Source organism: Oncorhynchus tshawytscha, linkage group LG01 (genome assembly GCF_018296145.1).
Source record: "Oncorhynchus tshawytscha isolate Ot180627B linkage group LG01, Otsh_v2.0, whole genome shotgun sequence".
NCBI lineage: Eukaryota > Metazoa > Chordata > Actinopteri > Salmoniformes > Salmonidae > Oncorhynchus > Oncorhynchus tshawytscha.
This window is the reverse complement of record NC_056429.1, coordinates 43,657,612-43,680,208: the sequence shown is the minus strand read 5'-3', so window position 1 is coordinate 43,680,208 and position 22,597 is coordinate 43,657,612.

Sequence of the window (22,597 nt, the reverse complement as noted above, 5' to 3'; positions counted from 1 at the left end):
CAAAATAACCACTTCTGTCAGTCTGACTGACCATGGCCCTAAAGACACATGTTCAAAGATGGAGGGAGGTTAGTCAGAGGAAGACCGAGGAGGCAGACACTCAAAGAGAATGGCTACATCAACCGGTGACATCACAATCAAATGCAAAATCTGAAATTCATGTAACAGGACTGTAAAAAATAATTAAAATGGATTGAATTGAATGCGTCTTCATTTGTTTACTCTGGAGGAACAACGGAGCTTTTGAAGAAATATGTTGCTTTCACTGATTAAAATGTAATGCACAACAAACCTACTAATTTCTCCACACTGTCCAACTCTAATTCAAGGTCCTGCTTTAGTACCCTGTCTTCCACCGTCAGTGTGTGTGTCATGGTTGAGTAGGTTACTTTCTAAAACAAACTTGAACTTTTTAATGCTGAATTGAATGTCATTGAGAAAACAGAAAGCTGTCATAGTTTTTCTAAAGCATCTGTAATCTGATTACAGTATTTTTGCTGGTAATGTAACTGATTACAGTTGTTCGTTTTTTGTAATCTGTTATTCCCCCGACCCTATTGTGTGTGTGTGTATACACATTGTCTCTCGTGGTGTGCATTCTGTAACTCTGTTATGATCTCCAGTAAACTAAACCCCTCCCAGTGGCGCCGTAGGAGATGGCTGCTGTTTTATGGGCTCCTAACCAATTGTGCTATTTTTGTGTTTTTTTCGTGTTGTTTGTAACTTATTTTGTACATAATGTTTCTGCCACCTTCTCTTACGACCGAAAAGAGCTTCTGGATATCAGAACAGTGGATTACTTTTCTTTAACGAGTCGGACGCAAAGGATTTACTCGATATACGCGACCAGGCCCAAATCCCCATAATTCGCATGAAGAGAAGACGCCGATACATGGGACGCAGGTCGTGGTGCCTTGTGAGAATTCGGTGGCGAGTGAGTAACCCGCCTCGATCATCCGTCTTATTGGCCAACGTGCAATCATTGGTGAATTAACTGGATGAGCTCTGTTCAAGACTATCCTACCAACGGGGCATTAAAAACTGTTATATCTTATGTTTCGTTGAGTCGTGGCTGAACAACAACATGGATTATATACAGTTGGCTGGTTTTTCCATGCATCGGCAAGACAGAACAGCTGCACCCGAAAAGACAAGGTGTGGCGGTCTGTGTCTATTTGTCAATATCAGCTGATGCACAAAATCGAATATTAAGGAAGTCTCAAAGTTTTGCACTCCTGAGTATCTCATAAACTGTACACCACACTATTTACCAAGAGAGTTTGTCTATATTTTTCGTAGCTGTCTATTTACCACCACAAACCACACTCAACGAGCTGTATAAAGCCAAATTAGCAAACAAGAAAATGCTCATCCAGAGGTGGGGCCCCTAGTGGCCAGGGCAACTTAAATCCATTTGACCTAATTTCTACCTGCATGTTACATGTCCAACGAGGGGGAATAAACTATTGATTCCTGCAAAAACGAAAGCAGGAAGTACCAGTGACTCGCTTAATACGGAAGTGGTCAGATGACGTAGATGCTAAGCTACAGGACTGTTTTGCTAGCACAGACTGGAATATGTTCCGGGACTCATCCAATGGCATTTAGGAATATACCACATCAGTCACTGGCTTCGTCAATAATCGCATCGATGAGGTTGTACCCACAGTGACCATACGTACATACCCCAACCAGAAGCCATGGATTAAAGGCAATATCCGCACTGAGCTAAAGGGTAGAGCTCTAACTCAGACGCTTATAAGAAATCCCGCTATGCACTCAGACGAACCATCAAACAGGCAAAGCGTAAATACAGTACTAAGATTGAATCCTACTACACCGGCTTCAACACTCGTCGGATGTGGCAGGTCTTACAAATTATTATGGACTACAAAGGGAAGCCCAGCCGTGAGCTGCCCAGTGACACAAGCCTACCAGACAAGCTAAATGACACTGAAGCATGCATGAGAGCACCAGCTGTTCCGGACAACTGTGTGATCACGCTCACCGTAGCCAACCTTTAAACAGGTCAACATTCACAAGGATGCAGGACCAGATGGATTACCAGGACTTGTACTCCGAGCATGCGTTGACCAACTGGCAAGTGTCTTCACTGACATTTTCAACCTGTCCTTGGCCGAGTCTGTAATACCTACATGTTTCTTCTTACATGTAATACCTACATGTTTCGACGCTTCTTCTTTGGATGAAACTCAGCATTCTTTGTCATCCAAACACAATGAGTTGAGTTTTTACCAAAAAGTTATATTTTGGTTTCATCTGACCATATGACATTCTCCCAATCTTCTTCTGGATCATCCAAATGCTCTCTAGCAAACTTCAGACAGGCCTGGACATGTACTGGCTTAAGCAGGGGGACACGTCTGGCACTGCAGGATTTGAGTCCCTGGCGGCGTAGTGTGTTACTGATGGTAGGCTTTGTTACTTTGGTCCCAGCTCTCTGCGGGTCATTCACTAGGTCCCCCCGTGTGGTTCTGGGATCTTTGCTCACCGTTCTTGTGATCATTTTGACCCCACGGGGTGAGATTTTGCGTGGAGCTCCAGATCGAGGGAGATTATCAGTGGTCTTGTATGTCTTCCATTTCCTAATAATTGCTCCCATAGTTGATTTCTTCAAACCAAGCTGCTTACCTATTCTGTTTCTGGTGTCCTTTGACAGCTCTTTGGTCTTGGCCATAGTGGAGTTTGGAGTGTGACTGATTGAGGTTGTGGACAGGTGTCTTTTATACTGATAACAAGTTCAAACAGGTGCCATTAATACAGGTAATGAGGATAGAGGAGCCTCTTAAAGAAGCCTCTAACAGGTCTGTGAGAGCCAGAAATCTTGCTTGTTTGTAGGTGACCAAATACTTATTTTCCACCATAATTTGCAAATAAATTCATAAAAAATCATACAATGTGATTTTCTGGATTTTTTTTCTCATTTTGTCTGTCATAGTTGAAGTGTACCTATGATGATAATTACAGGCCTCTCTCATATTTTTAAGTGGGAGAACATGCATAATTGGTGGCTGACTAAATACTTTTTTGCCCCACTGTACGTGAAAATGTTGTTCATTGACTACAGGTCAGCGTTCAACACAATAGCACCCTTAAAGCTCATCACTACGCTAAGGACCCTGGGACTAAACACCTCCCTCTGTAACTGGATCCTGGACTTCCTGACGAGCTGGCCCGGTGGTAAGGCATGCAACAACACATCTGCCACGCTGATCCTCAACACGGGGGCCCCTCGGGAGTGCGTGCTTAGTCCCTTCCTGTACTCCCTGTTCACTCATGACTGCATGGCGACTTACGACTCCAACACCCTCATTAAGTTTGCAAACGACAACAGGCCTGATCACCAACAACAATGAGACAGCCTATATGAAAGAGGTCAGAGACCTGGAAGTGTGGTGCCAGGACAACAACCTCTCCTTCAATGTGATCAAGACAAAGGAGATGATCGTGGACTACAGAAAAAGGAGGGCCGAGCACGCTCCCATTCTCATTGAAAGAGTTGTAGTGGAGCAGATCGAGAGCTTCAAGTCCCTTGGTGTCCAAATCACCAACAAACTATGATGGTCCAAACACACCAAGACAGTCGCGAAGAGGGCACAACAACGCCTATTCCCCCTCAAGAGACTGAAAAGACTTAGCATGGATCCTCAAACAGTTCTACAGCTACACCATCGAGAGCACTGGTTGCATCATCGCCTGGTATGGCAACTGCTCTGCCTCCGACTGTAGGGCGCTATAGAGGGTAGTGGGGCCAAGCTTCCTGCCATCCAGAACCTCTATACCTGGAGGTGTCAAAGGAAGGCCCTAAAATTTGTCAGACTCCAGCCACCCTAGTCATAGACTGTTCTCCCTGCTACCTCATGGCATGTGGTACCGGAGCGCCAAATCTAGGTTCAAAAGACTTCCTAACAGCTTCTACCCCCGAGCCATAAGACCCCTGAATAGGTCATCAAATGGTACCAGGATTATTTGCATTAAACCCCATTTTATGCTGCTGCTACTCACTGTTTATTTTCTATTATCCATGCGTAATCACTTTACCCCTACCTACATGTACATATTACCTCGACTAATCGGTAACTGTATATAGCCTCATTGTTATTATTATTTTATTGCTCTTTTATGTTGCACTTTAGTTTATTTTGTAATTATATTTCTTAACTCTTATTTTCATTAAAACTGCATAGTTAGTTAAGGGCTTGTAAGTAAGCATTTCCTGTTGTATTTCGGCACATGTGCAAATTTTTATATTGTATTTTATTTCATGCCACACAGGGCTGAGCCTGCAGTTACAGCTGAGCCTGCAGTTACAGTAAGATGATCCTAGATCTGTGCTTATGGGCCTGACATACACTACCTTCACCCCCAAACTCCAATTAACACCCTTTTCCTGGCTTCAACACTTTCCGTAGCTGCTTTACCCATCTCTTTCTATGTGTGTGCGGATGTGTGTGTGTGAAAGAGAGAGAGGACATTTTACTGTAGTGTTTGTTTGCTGCTGAAAGGTTTCACTATATTTTATCAATAACATCAAGCCACACTTAATGGAACATGCTCAGTTTAGAAGTTAAGACAAGGGCAATTGAAAGGCAGGACCTAGGGGCACTATGTTAAAGGTGAACTTAGCTTTTTCCTTTTACAACCAAAGCTCTATTTTTGATTTACATGTTATAGAAGCGTCCTGAGACAATTTAGTTTGCTATTTCACTTGTTTTTGAGAAACTTATCCCCAACCAGTGATTAATTTCCTCATCCTTGTTGGGCAGAATGTTCGCTCTGAAAGAACATGAATGAATGCTCCAAAAACACCCAAATGCGTCCTTTTAGAAACTGAAAAGCTCTCAGTATAGTGATGCAGGTCTTTATATCTTGTACACATGAAATTGTGTCATTCTGAACTTTGTCCGCAATGTAATATTCCATTTTCTTGCGACTCGAGCGATACCTCTCCGTCCATTCTACAGGTAATTACCAATATAAAAGGCAACACTTTCGTAAATTAGGGCTACAACGTATTAAAAGCAGGTGCTTCCACACAGGATGTTCCAGACACTTGTAGAATCTAGGCTAAGGAGCATTGAAGCTGTTCTGGCGCTTTGTGGTGGCCCAACGCCGTGTTAAGATCATTTCTCTTGGTATTTCCTTTATTTAGTCACTTTCCTGTAGCAGCAAGCTACATGGAAAATGGAACAACTGGATAGGGGAAACGGCTTGAGTCGCACAAAGTCGAATATAACATTGCGGAACATAAAGTTCGGAATGACAAAATTTCATGTGTACAACATCTAAAGCATCACTATACTGACAGCGTTTCCATTTTTCAAAGGATGTATTTGAGTGTTTTTGGAGCATTTGTTCATTTGTTTTTTCAGAGCCCCCGAACTGCACAATAGTTTTTTGTGTCAAAAACAAGTGAAAGCAAAACAAAAGTGTCTGGACCCTTCTATTATATAATTTACAGAAAATATATAGATTTCTCCTTTAACTCAGTGTTGTGCATGATGCAGTTGGAAGTGGTTTACATGGAGACAGTTGTGAGAAGTTGTTTTGACACAACATAATAAATAGACAATGTGAACTTGATCATTTCACTGCATATCTAACATTTTGTTCTACGCTGAGTAAATATGCATTGTGAAATGAGTGAAATATACATTAATGCAAATGAACGAAGATGGAAAAGTGTTGGTTGAAGTCATATAAAGGCCAATATTAGCAAACAGAGACCTATTGATCACTATGTACAGCCTCAATCCCTCAGAGTTCAACACACTCTCTGCACTCTGTCCATAAACACACATGCTCACACACACACATGCACTCTGTGACAGGCCATCACTCCACCCCTCTCACAGCACAACCAGAAGAAAGTTCAGTGCAGAGAAGCAAACATCCTCTCCTCTCCATAACAAATCAGCATAACGCAGCGTTGTGATGAGGATTGCGATGAGGGTGATGAGATCTAACAGGCTCAGTTTGTTGTTTACCCCGCAACGCAACGTGGCTCAGCAGAGACACACCCGCTACCTCTCTCTCTGTGACCTTGAGGCACACAGGAGTCACTTGATGCTTCTCTTGTCTCTTTGACACAAGCACACACACACACACTCTCACACACACAGAGCAACAGCAGTCCCCCACCGTTAGAAACCCTATAGTTGCACTCCACATCCCAGCGGAGGCCATGCATCTGCGTGCCCCTCTAGGCTAGTCCTGGGGTGCATTTTCCCTGACACACACACACACACACACACACACACACAGTAACAGCAGCCCCCCACCGTTGCACTCCGCATCCCAGCAGAGGCCATGAATCTACGTGCCCCTCTAGGCTAGTCCTGGGGTGCATTTTCCCTGCCACACACACACTTCCACTGCATGGTAATGAGGGTGAGGGTTGTGGGTATAAAGGCGACAGCCTACTCACCAAATACTGACCCGCAGCTCATGGGCGGGAGCGAGCGCGATGGGGGAGCGCACTGATCAGAGGGAAGCACCACGATGCGGCTCGTTCAAACTGAAGGCACAGGCAAACCGGCTGATTAGACGCTATGATGCCGTCGCTTCAGCTGAGCTGGTATCTTTATTTTACATTTTTTAATGTTTGTTTTTCTCTCTCCTTTGTTTTTTTTTCTTTGTCCTCACGGAGATGGCGGTGGATGAGAGATGTGTGCGTGAGGGGTTTTGCACGTAATTAACTGAAATGTATTCCCATCCGAGACAAAAATTGTGCCATTTTAACTTTGGAAAATATACTCGGCTTCTTATTTAAAATATATTTTTAAAGACACTAGTTTTTTCCTTCAATGCTCAAAACCTATTCACCCAATAGAAAACAAACGGAAACTTATTGTAGGCCTATTTCCGTCTTTTTAACGCCTAATTCAGAGACAGGTGGATGACTGGACATCCATTTTGTGTCACCTTGACAAAGAACAATCAGACAACATGCAGAATTGGGGAAAGAAGCCTAATGAGCTTTCTGTGCAAATTGTCTCAAAATTATTGAATTCTCTGTCTCAATAATGTTTTCTCAAAGACAAGAATTTGTGAACTGAATTTCTCCTGCAAGAGACTTTAAAAGTGAATGATTTTCACCTATAGTGTGCAGATACTGTATCTTTTGGTGCTAATCTATTCCTGCTTTAGCCAACCTGTCGGTAACTTGCCAAATGTGACAACGGTGTGCCATTATTGAGAGCAGAAACCAGACTGGCACCCAGGCTAGGGTTAGCCAGGCTGTGCCCACTCGTCTGTGCTTTTTGGCCTGGTTGTAAGACAAAGAGTTAGGGAGAGAGACAGAGGGCCAGGCCTCACTCTCTGCCATGCGGGAGTTAACTGGCAGACCCATCCTGGAACATGCAACCCCCAGCCTACCCTGGTTCAAAGTGACAGTGAGAACAATGACAAACTCTACTTTTTAGGCTTCACCACTAAAGCATTCTGGCAACGATGCTGTCTCTGGCCAAGATGGACAGATCATGGAGGAGTTGGAAGAAAGACAGGACAATGACCCATTGCAACATCCTTGAAAGAGAAACCGAGAGAGACCAGACAATGGCCAACTTATCTATAGCCCTGGTCAGCTTTTCATTTCTCTTTTCATATCTCCTGTAAAACTAAATTCAATGAACCCTGACCTCACTCTTCTTCACATCCTCAGGGTTGTCACAGTAAGTCTACATTATCTGGCTGTGAAAAAAATGCATGACGGTGAGATATGATTTGGGGAGAGGGAAGGAGTAAGAGGAGAGAGAGAGGAGAAATTGAGAGGGAGAGGGGTGAGACATGGATATGGGAGGAGAGAGGGTTAGAGGAGTGAGAGGCACAGAGGTGAGAGAAGGGGGCAGAGCGTGCCAGTGTGAATTAGTGTCCAGCCCGACAGGCACAGGAAAAGCAGAAAGAGGAGAGATCCTGTGAGGCAGTCTGATCAGCACGGCAGAGAAAGAGGAGGAAGAGGAAGAGGAAGAGAGATCTTGTAAGTCAGAGCAGTATGGCTGCCAGCACAAAGGATGGTCCTCCCTGTTATTTTCAGCCCCATTAATATCTGAACACTGAGTACAGCCTCATCCATTATTCATTAGGATCCCAGTACGACAGAGAGGATGCATGTGTGTGTGTGTGTGTGAGAGTGACCCCGAGGCAGAGAGACAGTGGGGCCAAAGGCAGATAGAGCAGATAAATAGTCGTATAAGTGACACTGAGTGACAGAGCCTGGGGCTTTCACTGTGCTCTGTCGGCGGTGCTCCGTGGTGCCGCGGCCAAAGGTCCAGGCTGATCCTCTGCTAACGACCTGCATGATGTATGAGTGGGGCTGGGACTGCTGACATGGGGGCTGGACGCACACTGGGCTGGGCTGGACGACACACACTGACACATATACTGTATCACAATGACGACACGGCTTTCCCTAACACCACCCCAGGCCACCTCACTCCCCACACTCTAGCCTTGCACCCTGATCTGGGTCCAGATAGTATTTGTTATCTTTCGAAATGAACGCACCCAAAGTATTTGAAAGAAAATAAATGCTATTTGGACCCAGCTCTACCTAATACCTCCCCACCCAATGTGGTATACTTGTTTGATCCTTTCTAGGGGTATTTTGGCATATTACCTTTAACTTAGAGATGGTAATACCCTGCCTAACCCTGGTGTATCTGAATGCAATGCGTGGGGATTTAACGATACAGTGAGTATTGAGTTGGTGAACATTCACCAGTGAGGATTCAGATTATTCAATTCTATTTCAACTCATGGCTGCAGACAGACAGGGAAGGAGAGACGGTCCCTATAGGCTTTGTGTTGCTTGCCCAATTCTCCAGTGATATCGATTCAATCGGATTTGAACCCCTCTCAGCTGGAACCACATTCAGACAAACACTTTCAACTTAACAAAGACAGCGTGCTGTGTATATGTGTGTGGCTACCTTAAAACTGCTGACTATGAATTGTAGCAATGTGAATAGAGCTCACTCAGGGGAATACTACTATGCTATTCAGGGTTTTCCTTTATTAATTCAAATAAATTAACTGTTACCCTTTACTCCTTTGTCTATAAATCAACTGTCCTCATCGTTTGAGCTGAGAACGCGATTCTCAAGTTAATTGTCCCGTGTCGCTCAGTTGGTAGAGCATGGTGCTTGCAACGGCAGGTTTGTGGGTTCGACTCACACGGGGGACCAGTATGAAAATTTATGGACTCACTACTGTAAGTCGCTCTGCATAAGAGCATCTGTGAAATGACCAAAAAAAGAAAGACTACATTGCATAATCATTGTGTATATACCCATTGGGCACAGACATCAGTTCAACGTCTACTTTTGATTTACATTTGGTTGAGTTGTCAACTAACGGCAGGTAGCCAGCCTAGTGGTTAGAGCGTTGGACTAATAACCGAAAGGTTGCAAGATCGAATCCCTGAGCTGACAAGGTAAAAATCAGTCGTTCTGCCCCTGAACAAGGCAGTTAACCCACTGTTCCTAGACGTTATTCAAAATAATAATTTGTTCTTAACTCACTTGCCTAGTTAAGTAAAGGTAAAAAGAAAACGTAAAACCAACAAACAATATCACCATGTCATTGGATTTAGGTTAAAAGATGGTTGAAAAAAATACAAAATTCCCTTATATTGATTACTTTAAAAAAAATCAAATCAGTTTACCATGTTGATTCAGCATGATCACATCTACACTACCGTTCAAAAGTTTGGGGTCACTTAGAAATGTTCTTGTCATTAAAAAAACCATAACATTTATCAGAAATACAGTGTAGACATTGTAAATGACTATTGTAGCTGGAAACAGCAGATTTGATATGGAATATCTACATAGGCGTACAGAGACCCATTATCATTAACCATCATTCCTATGTCCCAATGGCACGTTGTGTTAGCTAATCCAAGTTTATCATTTTAAAAAGCTAATTGATCAATTATAAAACCCTTTTACAATTATGTTAGCACAGCTGAAAACTGTTGTGCTGATTAAAGAAGCATTAAAACGGCCTTCTTTAGACTAGTTGAGTATCTGGAGCATCAGCGTGTGTGGGTTCGATTACAGGCTCAAAATGGCCAGAAACAAAGAACTTACTTCTGAAACTCGTCAGACTATTCTTGTTCTGAGAAATGAAGGCTATTCCATGCGAGAAATTGCCAAGAAACTGAAGATCTGGTACAACGCTGTGTACTAATCCCGTCACAGAACAGCGCAATTGGGCCCTAACCAGAATAGAAAGAGGAGTGGGAGGCTCAAGTGCGTAACTGAGCAAGAGGATGAGTACATTAGAGTGTCTAGTTTGAGAAACAGACACCTCACAAGTCCTCAACTGTCAGCTTCATTAAATAGTACCCGCAAAACACCAGTCTCAACATCAACATTGAAGAGGCGACTCCGGGATGCTGGCCTTCTAGGCAGAGTTCCTCTGTCCAGTCTCAACATCAACAGTGAAGAGGCGTCTCCGGGATGCTGGCCTTCTAGGCAGAGTTCCTCTGTCCAGTCTCAACATCAACAGTGAAGAGGCGTCTCCGGGATGCTGGCCTTCTAGGCAGAGTTCCTCTGTCCAGTCTCAACATCAACAGTGAAGAGGCGACTCCGGGATGCTGCCTTCTAGGCAGTTGCAAAGAAAAAGCCATATCTCAGACTGGCCAATAAAAAGAAAAGATTAAGATGGGCAAAAGAACACAGACACTGGACAGAGAAACAGTTTTTAGCTGTGCTATCAATTGCAAAAGGGTTTTCTCATGAGCTATTAGCCTTTTAAAATCATAAACTTGGTTGGTTGCTGATAATTGCCTCTGTACGCCTATGTAGATATTCCATATCAATAATAATTTCCAGCTACAAAAGTAATTTACAACATTAACAATGTCTACACTGTATCTCTGATCAATTTGATGTTATTTTAATGGACCAAAAAAAGTTGTTCTTTCAAAAACAAGGATATTTCTAAAGTGACCCCAATCTTTTGAACGGTGGTGTATATTCTTTGTTGTTGAAATGTGGAAACAATGTTGACTCAAACCGTTTTTGAGTATCTATTTACCTCGTCAAAGAATATGACCCTTTTCATATATTTTCACCATATGTATTTGCTGTTTATAGTTGTAATAATAGAGACTGCACCACAGTAACAATGATTCCTTATACAATCATCATGTGGGAAACAACTGGTGTCTATACAGATACCAGTCTTCCCTTTATCTTCCAGTGTCATCTTTATCTGAACAACAGAAGTGTCTAATTACATCTTACTGGGCATACACTGGTTGAATCAACATTGTTTCCACACCATTTCAATAAAATGATATTGATGTCTGAGCCCTGTATGAGGATTCAGTGGGATGATTCAGTGACTTCCAATCGTTTTATACTGTAGGTCTACTCTGTCTATATAATGGACACTTATTTTATTTAAAGTGACTGCATGTGTTCTTAGTTAGCTGGCCGTTGATAAAGAGGTTGAGACTTGCATGCTGTAAGATGGCCTCCTTCACAGCAGGATCATTCAGTTCCAGATCAGAGTCTGGGGTCAGCTCCACTCTCATGAAATGCCTCTTGGTTTTTGGAGGCTAAGGAATAAACAGGAATGTTTTAAATGGAATTCATTGAAATGGCATCAAATGGAATGAATTAACCACCACCATGATTTGTGGAATATGATTGATCTTTTAGCACTTCATATGAGTCAGATAAAGGTCGTGTTTGATTTGAATCTATGGCATTAAGCCATTTCGTGTTACAGGGGGAGATTATCGATGCTTAATATTCTGTAAAGGAGTATATTTATTTTGCGTTTTGCAGGAAAGCCCGGTTTCTCACTGTAGAGGAGATCACTCACCCCCGCAGCAAAAAAAGGCCTTTTCGGTGTCACAGTACCCATCTGCCCTTGATGCCAAATGCGACACAGTTCTCCGCCCAGTGGCCAGAATAGACAGTTACTGCGGTTGTCACTCGATCCAGTTTGACCACGTCCTGTACAGGCTAATCCACACCACCGGGTCACCAGCTATCTCGTCGTTCTCATCCTGGTTACTCACGCTGGCCAGGTCTGTGGGGTTGTCTCCGCACTGCAGTAGCTTTAAACCGCTCTGCAGCCCATAGCCTCTCCTATGTAAACATTATTCTGCTGTAGTTGAGCTGTATGTGAGAAAGTATGTACAGCACAATCCAGACTTTACATTTGTCTCCCTTAAATGGTTTGTGAATGCTGGATAAGCAGTTTAAATACTGTTGTGTTTTTATAAATCAGTATAAATAAGCGCTCAATTGTAAAAGTGTCTGGGTGATTGTAGCTTTTGAGAGCAGAAAATATGAATTGATTCTCACCATCGTAGCTGATGAATAAATGTTCACTGGAATATCTGCTGTCAGACATTTCGTCATGACAACACAGGACTTGTTTCGCCATCACTCCAGTGACTGCCTACCATAGACCCCCTGCAGCTGTTCATAACATCATATTGTAACCCCTGTCTACGATAATGTCTGTTGTCTACAGTGGCCAGGTCAGCGTACCTCTCGCTGCAGTGACTGGGCCTAGATCAAGGTCTTCAGCTCATTCACAAAGCGGTACTCACGGGAGAGATTAGAATAGTGGGTGAGGGACCCTGTGAAGAGGTATCACTTAAACACCCGTTTTTGGTTTACTGGTGTTAGTTCCGACAACCAAATATTGACAGTCCAGAACAAATATATTTTGAATTAACAGTCAGTTCTAGCCTGGAGTGCCTAAGACCAAAAGGAGAGGAAGAATGTTCCCTCCCATGATAATCTAACCTGGAATAGTTGCAGAACTCATATGTAAAACAAAGCATGTTATCAGAGCGACCAAAATTGTTTTTTTAAAGCATTGTAAGAAACAAGAGAACAAAGCAGTCAACGTTAAGATATTTTTCAGCACAAGTATAGTATATTTCCTCTTAAATCAGAATGTCATATCGTTCAAACATGTAAAGTTAAATGTTGACGGTGTAATAGACAGCAGTGTATGTATGAATTCATGAATATTGTTTTCTTTTCGTGTCAAATCGGCAGCTGGCAACCCATCTCTTACTGGATTAATTGACACAAACAAACATTACAATAATTCAGTGATAATTCTTCCGGTGTTCTCTGCAGTGCTCATTGCATTAAGAATGAATTAATTTAAGATAAAAATCAATACATAATAGTAAATAAAACAATTATATCCCTAGAGCAGTAATATACATAACATAAAAATAAATAAATGCACAAATTTAACAGAAGGCATTTGAATCCAGTCTAGCAAAGAGAAGATTAATGTGGGAGACAAGCCTATACACACACTTGCCATTTACCACAGAAGCAAAACATTTTTTATGTCAACTTTATTTAACCAGGTAGGCCAGTTGAGAACAAGTTCTCATTTACAACTGCTACCTGTCCAAGATAAAGCAAAGCGACACAAACAGAGTTACACATGGGACAAACATACAGTTAATAACACAATAAAAATCTATATACAGTGTGTGCACATGTAGTAAGATTAGGGAGGTAAAGGCATTAAATAGGTCATAGTGGCGAAATGCCAATTTAGCAATTAAACACTAGAGTGATAGATGTGCAGAAGATGAATCTGCAAGTAGAGATACTGGGGTGCAAAGGAGAAAAACATATTTTTTTTTTAAGAAAAAAAAATATGTGGGATGAGGTAGTTGGGTGGGCTATTTACAGATAGGCTGTGTACAGGTGCAATGATCGGTAAGCTGCTCTGACAGCTGATGCTTAAAGTTAGTGAGGGAGCTATACGACTCCAGCTTCAGTGATTTTTGCAATTAGTTCCAGTCATTGGCAGCAGGGAACTGGAAGGAAAGGCGGCCAAAGAGGAGTTGGCTTTGGGGATGACCAGTGAAATATACCTGCTACGGGTGGGTGCTGCTACGGTGACCAGTGAGCTGAGATAAGGCGGGGCTTTACCTAGCAAAGAATTGTAGATGTGTGTTTGGGGCGGCAGGGTAGCCTCGTGGTTAGAGCATTGGACCAGTAACCGAAAGGTTGCAATTTCATATCCCCGAGCTGACAAGGTGTCGTTGTTCCAAATCCCTTTGGCCCTGCAGTCTAGGGGGGATGGAAACGAGACCCGTAACATAAATCATGCAAATCATTATAGTGAAAAAGTAACAGTGAGAACAAAAAAAACACAGACAACTTAAATCTACCATCAAACACTCATGGTTTATTTGGCAAACACATGGTATCTAAATATTATGCAAACGGAAATTCACAATGAACAAAAAAAACATTTCAGTTTCTCCTCATCGCTCAATCTAGAAGAAAAAGAAACGCACCTATTTAGGCGAGGTGCTGGCTAGCGGAGTAGAAAACTTGAAAATAAAAGAGAGCCGCACACTCTAGGAGCTCAGATGCAAAAAATGTAATTACCAATGTTTCGACAGCCAAGCTGTCTTCATCAGGGTATAATCACAAACACTGCGGGATGACTCGTTTATGTAGTGTCAAAAGACACAGGTGTCTGTAATCATGGCCAAGAGTGGCCTAATATTATTGGTTAATTATCAAATATTAAAATGGCATACAAAGAACAGCATACAAACAACAAATGAATAGCATACGATCAAAAATGAATTTGACTACACAAGCTTACAAACAATTACAATGGCAAAGTCACAATAATCACAAAAATGGCTTCAGATCAAAGTCTACTTTGAGACCGAAGGGAGCAAGGGTCTTTAAGTTAAAGATCCAGGCAGCCTCTCGTTTTAACAATAAATTATCAATGTCTCCTCATCGCTCAGCCACATACTGCCTAGTGAGCTTTCTGGAATAACAGCAAGCGTATATCGTGGAACATCGTATATTGTGTAATTCAACTACATTTTGAACGGTCTACCACTTGTCTTGAGAGGCAATGTGGTAGAGAAGTCTCTCCAATTCGCTATCTCTCTCTTTCGCTCTCTCGCTCTCATGCAAAGCTGGACTAGTCACCATAGAAACCCTTGACTAGGAGTGGTCAGCTGTAGTCCATAGTAGGGTGACTAAAAACTGATCCAAGGTTTTGTCTTAAACAGGCCACCAGTGCCCGGCTGGAGCATGAAGTCAGGAGCTCTGCTGGTCGTCTACTGCCTAATAACCTAGTGGTGCCAAAAGCCCTGGTCTGCCCTAGGAAGCCTATGTAAATTATGATCACCAGAATGGCCCAACATTTTTTTATGGACCCTGTTTTGGACTCTAAAATAACTATATTATGATACATTTCGATCCCCACTGTGAATTACTTTAAAGTTCACTACAAATTGTGATCCATTCTGACTACTACATTTGTTGTCACACAGGCCCACTTGCTGATACAGACCAATCACGGCTACGTGGAGGCTCGCGCCCTCATGCCGACCTATTGGAAGCACTGTGTGCTTTGAAGTATATTTTCCTTAATTGTTTAATCAAAAAAAGGTAAAGAGTCTGTCCCTTCTGTTTAAAGTGGTCATTTGGTTGTGAGCTGACATTTTTTACTCCCCCCCCCAGTTTGAACAGAGGATAGAGCAAGTGTAAAAAGTCCTCCATGTTGAAGCTACAGTATGGTATGTAGTTATACTTACTCTAAGTACAGTGGACTATAGTTAGTCAGCCTGAACGTTAGTGAACTGTGGTGTAATCAGGCTCAAGTGGTCAAGTGCGGTCGGTCAGGAGATAAGTGGTTGGATGAATGGCAGTGACTTTGCGCCTCATTAGTGTGTGTGTGTGTGTCTCTTGTTAGTAATAGGTCAGTGAACTGCTGTCCAAATTTATAAATGGCCATTCAGAGCAGAGCTGTGTGTGTATTACTATCAGACCACTGGGTTTGTCCGCATCTTCTTACTCAGACTTGCTGTTTACAGCAAGAAATATATAACCTTTCTTTCAGTTTGATTTCAGGGTAAAAAGACTGTAAAATGTTTATCCATATTTATCAGTTTGTTATTTACAATCAGTTATAAAGTGTGTGCTCTGGTTCTCCGTGGCCAATGTGAGTAAGTCATTTAAGCATGATAATCCTCGCAAGGCTTTTGGACCAACACCTCCGCCACGCTGATCCTCAACATGGGAGCCCCACAGGGGTGCGTGCTCAGCCCCCTCCTGTACTCCATGTTCACCCATGACTGATTGGCGGGTTTGGTAGCTCATGTTTTTATACTTCAAAAACAAAGTTAGGTAGGTCGATAGCTTTGTAAACAAAAAGGAAATAGTGAAGTGATCTGCGGGACTTTAATGAGGACCGGCCAACCTTTTGATAGAGGATGCAGTGATGAGTATTAAAACTGTCACCTGTGATAAAGCAAAGGGCACTAAGGTAGACGGCTTCCAAAGGTTAAGAGTAGTGGCTGCTGCATTCTGGTAAATTGTGTCACCATATTCAAGAACTGGCAGGAAAGTTGATGATACAATCTTTTCCTGCTGTTTAGGGAGCATTGGAGGCTGCTGAGGGGAAGACGGCTCATAATAATGTCTGGAACAGAGCAAATGGAATGGCATCAAACACATGGAAACCACTCATTCCACTCCAGCCATTACCACGGGCCCGTCCTCCCCAATCAAGATGCCACCAACCTCCTGTGTTATGGAGAGGCAAGGTCTTTTTCTAAAACAAAGCCCACTTTAAATCTTAGCTTTTTAGCTAACTCATCAGTATGTTTTTTAAACGTTGTCTCCTTGTCAATCCAAAAGCCCAGCTATTTATAGGTGGGAACCTGATCGATGGGAGAACCATTAACTTCTTACGAGTCATTGGGACTCTAGCGTCCCACCTCGACAACATCCGGTGAAATTGCAGAGTGCCAAATTCAAATGACAGAAATCGTAATATTAAACATTCATGAAAATACAAGTGTCATACATCATTTAAAAGCTTAACTTCTTGTTAATCCAGCCACTTCGTCAGATTTCAAAAAGGCTTTATGGCAAAAGCACACCATGAGATTATCTGAGGACAGCGCCCCACACACAAAAGCATTACATACATTTTCCAACCAAGCAGATGCATCACGAAAGTCAGAAATAGCGATAAAATAAATCACTGACCTCTGAAGATCTTCATCTGGTTGCAATCACAAGGGTCCCAGCTACATAAAAAATAGTACTTTTGTTCGATAAAGTCCTTCTTTATATCCCTAAACAGTAAGTTTCATTGGCGAGCTTGACTCAGTAATCCACCGGTTTCCCTCGTTCAAAATGCATACAAATAAATCCCGTAAGTTACCAATAAACTTCTTCCAAACATATCAAACAACATTCCTAATCAATCCTCAGGTACCCTAATATGTAAATAAACGATAACATTTAAGACGGAGAATACCGGAGACCATTACCGGAGATAAATAACGAAGTGCAAGCCCTCACCGGAACGCGCAACAAACACTACAGCCAAAATGGGAGCCACTTAGAAAAACTACAAATTCTAGCTCATTTTTCAAAAAACAAGCCTGAAACTCTTTCTAAAGACTGTTGACATCTAGTGGAAGCCCTAGGAACTGCAATCTGGGAGGACCTCCTTTATATTCCCATTCCCAGCCATCATAATCAGAGGTGAGCTGCCATTTCAGTTCTATTATACTCACATACTGTACATTATTATACTGTACACAACTTTAGAGTGTTTACTATCCAATGCTACCAATTATATGCATATCATAGCTTCTGGGCCTGAGTAATAGGCAGTTTACTTTGGGCACCTATGGCATACATAATATTATTGTCTGCATGTAAATTAATATTACAAGTTTTAAAAGAGAGACCAATATTATTTATATAGATAATAAAGATATGTCTCAATACATCGTAATATCCAGGAACCTATATTTAACTACTGCTGTACACACCTTTTCTATTCATATACTATCCATACTGTCTAAACACACTATTATATATGTATAACATTGCTCGTTCTGATATTTGTTAATTTTTTACTTTTTTGATTATGTGTGTGTTGTTTTCTATTACTGCACTGTTGGAGCTAGAAACACAAGCACTTCACTGCACCAGCAGTAACATCTGCAAATGTTTGTGGCAGCAGGTAGCATAGTGGTTAGAGTGTTGGGCCAGTGAATGAAAGGTTGCTGGATCAAATCCCCGAGCTGACAAGGTCAAAATCTGTCGTTCTGCCCCTGAACAAAGCATTCAACCCCCTGTTCCCTGTTAGGCTGTCAATGTAAATAAGAATGTGTTCTTAACTGACTTGACTAATAAAAATAATAAAAAAATGTGTACACAACCAATAAACCTTGATTTTATTTAAAATGAATAATTGTAATTGATAACTAGGGGCTAGATGAAATCAGTAACGAGGAAGATCTGCATTATACCGCAATAGAAATGAGCGTTTAACATGATTGCAGTATTCGTGAATGTAGGAACATTTCCTTTGCATTTAAAGTGCACTATAATCGCACTTCCGCAATACAGTCCTAACTAATATAATATAGACTCATATACTGTGCCTTCAGAAAGTATTCATACTCCTTGACTTATTCCACATTTTGTTATGTTCAAAATTCTAAATGTATTAAATAGATTGTTTTTCTCACCCATCTACACACAATACCCCATAATGACAAAGTGAAAACATGTTTTTTTTTTAATACATTTTTGCACAAATGTTAGAATCACCTTCGGCAGCAATTCCATAGGTGAGTCTTTCTGGCTAAGTCTCTAAGAGCTTTGCACACCTAGATTATACAATATTTGCACATGATTCTTTTTTTTGTTCTTCAAGCTGGCTGTTAGACAGCCATTTTCAAGTCTTGCCATAGATTTTCAAGACGATTTAAGTCAAAATTGTAACTAGGCCACTCAGAAACATTCAATGTTATCTTGATAAGCTACTCCAGTGTATTTCTGGCCTTGTGATTGAGGTTATTGTTATGCTGAAAGGGGAATTAATTTCTCAGTGTCTGGTGGACGGCAGAATGAAACTATGTTATACATTTTTTACCTCCTGTTTCAGGAAGTGATGTCACTGAATACTGCCCCTATATATAGGACCTTCCACCCCCACATGGGATATGGATGCTTGATGATGACTGTAAATAAATATCACCTGGGAGCCTGAGCAGTAGTGTGCAACATTTTCCTTTCTGTTTTCCGGAGAGCAGAATGAACCAGGCTTTCCTCTAGGATTTTGCCTATGCTTATCTCCATTCCATTTATTCTTTTATCCTGAAAACTCCCCAAGCATACCCATAACATGATCCAGCCACTGCTATGCTTGTAAATATGGAGAGTTGTACTCAGTAATGTGTTCAGGACAAAAAGTGAATTGCTTTGCCACATTTTTTGTAGTATTACCTTAGCGCGATGTTATAAACAGGATGCATGTTTTGGAATATTTGTATTCTGTAAAGGGTTCCTTCTTTTCACTCTGTCAATTAGGTTAGTATTGTGGAGTAACTACAATGTTGTTGATCAATTCTCAGATCACAGTCATTAAACTATGTAACTGTTTTAAAGTTACCATTGGCCTCATGGTGAAATCCCTGAGCAGTTTCCTTCCTCTCCGGCCACTGAGTTAGGAAGGATGCCTGTATCTTTGTAGTAACTGGGTGTATTGATACCCAACACAAAGTGTAATTAATAACTTGACCATGCTCAAAGGGATATTCAATGTCTTCTTTTTTTATTTTTACCCATCCATCAATAGGTGCCTTTCTTTGCGAGGCTTTGGAAAAGCTCCCTGGTCTTTTTTGGTTGAATCTATGTTTGAAATTCACTGCTCTACTGAGGGACCAGAACTTATGTGACTTGTTTAAGAACATTCTTACTACTGTACTTTTTTAGGCTTGCCTTAACAAAGACTCAAGACGTTTCATCTTTTCATTTTTTATTTAATTTGCAAACGTTACCAAAAACATATTTTCCACTTTGACAGTGTGGGTTATTATGTGTAGGCTAGGTAAATGTAATCAATTTCATATTCAGTCTGTAAAAAGTCAAGGGGTGGGAATCATTTTTGAAGGCACTGTAACTCTTCAGATACTTTGTTCCATACTCAGTGTGGTCAGTAATGTGGCAGTGTATTGTTATTGTGGGGGCAGTTGTCGTGAAATATGAATGGATGCAAATGAGAGCTACAGAGCATGAGAATACAGTATTTAAGAGGTATGAATTGTCGAAAATCCTGCAGAGCTATTGTCTGACAAGAAGAGAAGAGCTGCTGCTGGAATGACTGGCAGCTCCCTGTGTCCACTGGAAGGGAGAGAGAAATGGATGGAGGGAGGGAGGGAAGGAGGGAGAATGCTGCGATGTGTGTGTGTGCGTCTGTGTTTGTGCACGTCTGTGTTTGTGTGTTGGATCAGGCCTGCCAGTGCAAGGCATTATCTCCAGGGAGGCCTCTACTAGAAAAGGAGAGGAATAGAATGATGGAAGAGAAACGCATGGCTGCGCATCTCTGTATGCACACATTAAAAAATGTATGCATTTCTCACACTGTATCAGGAATACGTTTGGCATCCCTGAGATCCCTCAAACACACGCACGCACCCACACACACAGCAGCATATGTAGCCTATGTGAGTGAATATGATAGCGCTTTACTGTTTCAGCTGAAATATGTATTCATCCATACTTGTTATATATTTTTGATACCGTACATCAACATTTAATGGTGCTGGGAGGGAGAAGAAGCTTCTTTATTCCGGTGAATGTACCAGATCTGTCGCTGTGGGGAGAGAGAGTGTCATGGAAGAATGTCTTTCTTCAGGGTATCCATCGACGTGCTATGTTAATTGTCTTACCTTTCGTTCAGCTCCTATAGAGGAGAGAGAAGGAGGGAGAGGACACACTGCTCCTGGTTCCGATCTTCAGCTCTCCAATTATGTCGTCTCAGTGTAATTCCCGTCTATAATAACCCCACTGTGGGTGTGTGTCATTCCTATCCCTGTATCCTAGGTCGCGTATGCCTGTTTCTAGGTGTAGGTGGTGTGTGGTATTGTGTGGTGTGGTACTACTCTATTTTGTGGCATTGTATGAGTTTTGTATTTATCCCTGCAAAACAAAGCCATGACTAGCATTCTCTGTGTCGAGATACGACGACACACAGGGAGTGTGTAGATGCAGGGCGAGAGGCAGAGCTCTATCCTGTCCTCCTAAAGAGTCTGCCAGTCAGTCAAACAACCACACCGCCAGAGATAGCCCAAACCACTGCAGCTAACACGCAAGGCAAAACACACACACACACACACACACACACACACACACACACACACACACACACACACACACACACACACACACACACACTATAAGATGAAGACAGTACTTATTTGACCATTGGTGACTATGAGGCAGCACACCACTGACTGTAGGTATGCCTTTATCTGACAAAATCTGATGTTTGCAGGTGATATGGTGGTAAGCCACTAGCAGCAGCAGGGGATAGACATCTGCCTCACTCTTCTCTGTTTCCCATCTCAGAGAATGTTAATGGATAGTTCAACATGGAGACACACTGCTATCTGGTGGCTAGACATGCTACTGCATCCTCAGTAAATGCTTTATATTAGTGCAACGAAATGCATTTCAGGGGAGACAAAGATTTATTCAATTGAGCCTACCAGTGAAATTACTGTTATTATTATAACTGATTATAAGAGAGTGAGATCCATAAATATCTGATAGCCATGTAGGAGATACCAAACCAGGTGGCATGCTGTCACATTCAAAACCAACAATAGTCCAGCCTACGCCATACACTCATTACAGTCCCAAATTAATAAAAAAAACTAGCATCATTTGAATGGGATGTTCTCTTTGATGTAACACAGGCCTTTGGACATACAAGCATATGTTCATAAGTTGGCTAAAACACCTTTGACTTTCTGCTGTTTCTGTTATGTTTACTGCCTTATTCTAAAATGGATTAAGTAAAAAAGAATCCTCAGCACTCTACACACAATACCCCATAATGACAAAGCAAAAACAGGTTTTTATAAATTTTAGCAAATTTATTTAAAAAAACAACCTATATACCTTATTTACACCACTAGTGGTGAATCCAATTGATTGGACATGATTTGGAAAGGCACACACCTGTCTATATAAGGTCCCACAGTTGTCAGAGCAAAAACCAAGCCATGAGGTCGAAGGAATTGTCAGTAGAGCTCCGAGACAGGATTGTGTCGAGGCACAAATCTGGGGAAGGGTGCCAAAACATTTCTGCAGCAATGAAGATCCCCAGGAACACAGTGGCCTAAATCATTCTTAGATGGAAGAAGTTTGGAAGCACTCTTCCTAGAGCAGGCCGCCCAGCCAAACTGAGCAATCGGGGGAGAAGGACCTTGGTCAGGGAGGTGACCAAGAACCCGATGGTCACTGACAGAGCTATAGAGTTCCTCTGTGGAGATGGGAGAACCTTCCAGAAGGAAAACCATCTCTGCAGAAATCCACAAATCAGGCCTTAATGGTAGTGACCAGATGGAAGCCACTCCTCAGTAAAAGGCACATGACAACCCACTTGGGAGTTTGCCAAAAGGCACCTAAAGACTCTCAGACCATGAGAAACAAGATTGTCTAGTCTGATGAAACCAAGATTGAACTATTTGGCCTGAATGCCAAACACCACGTCTGGA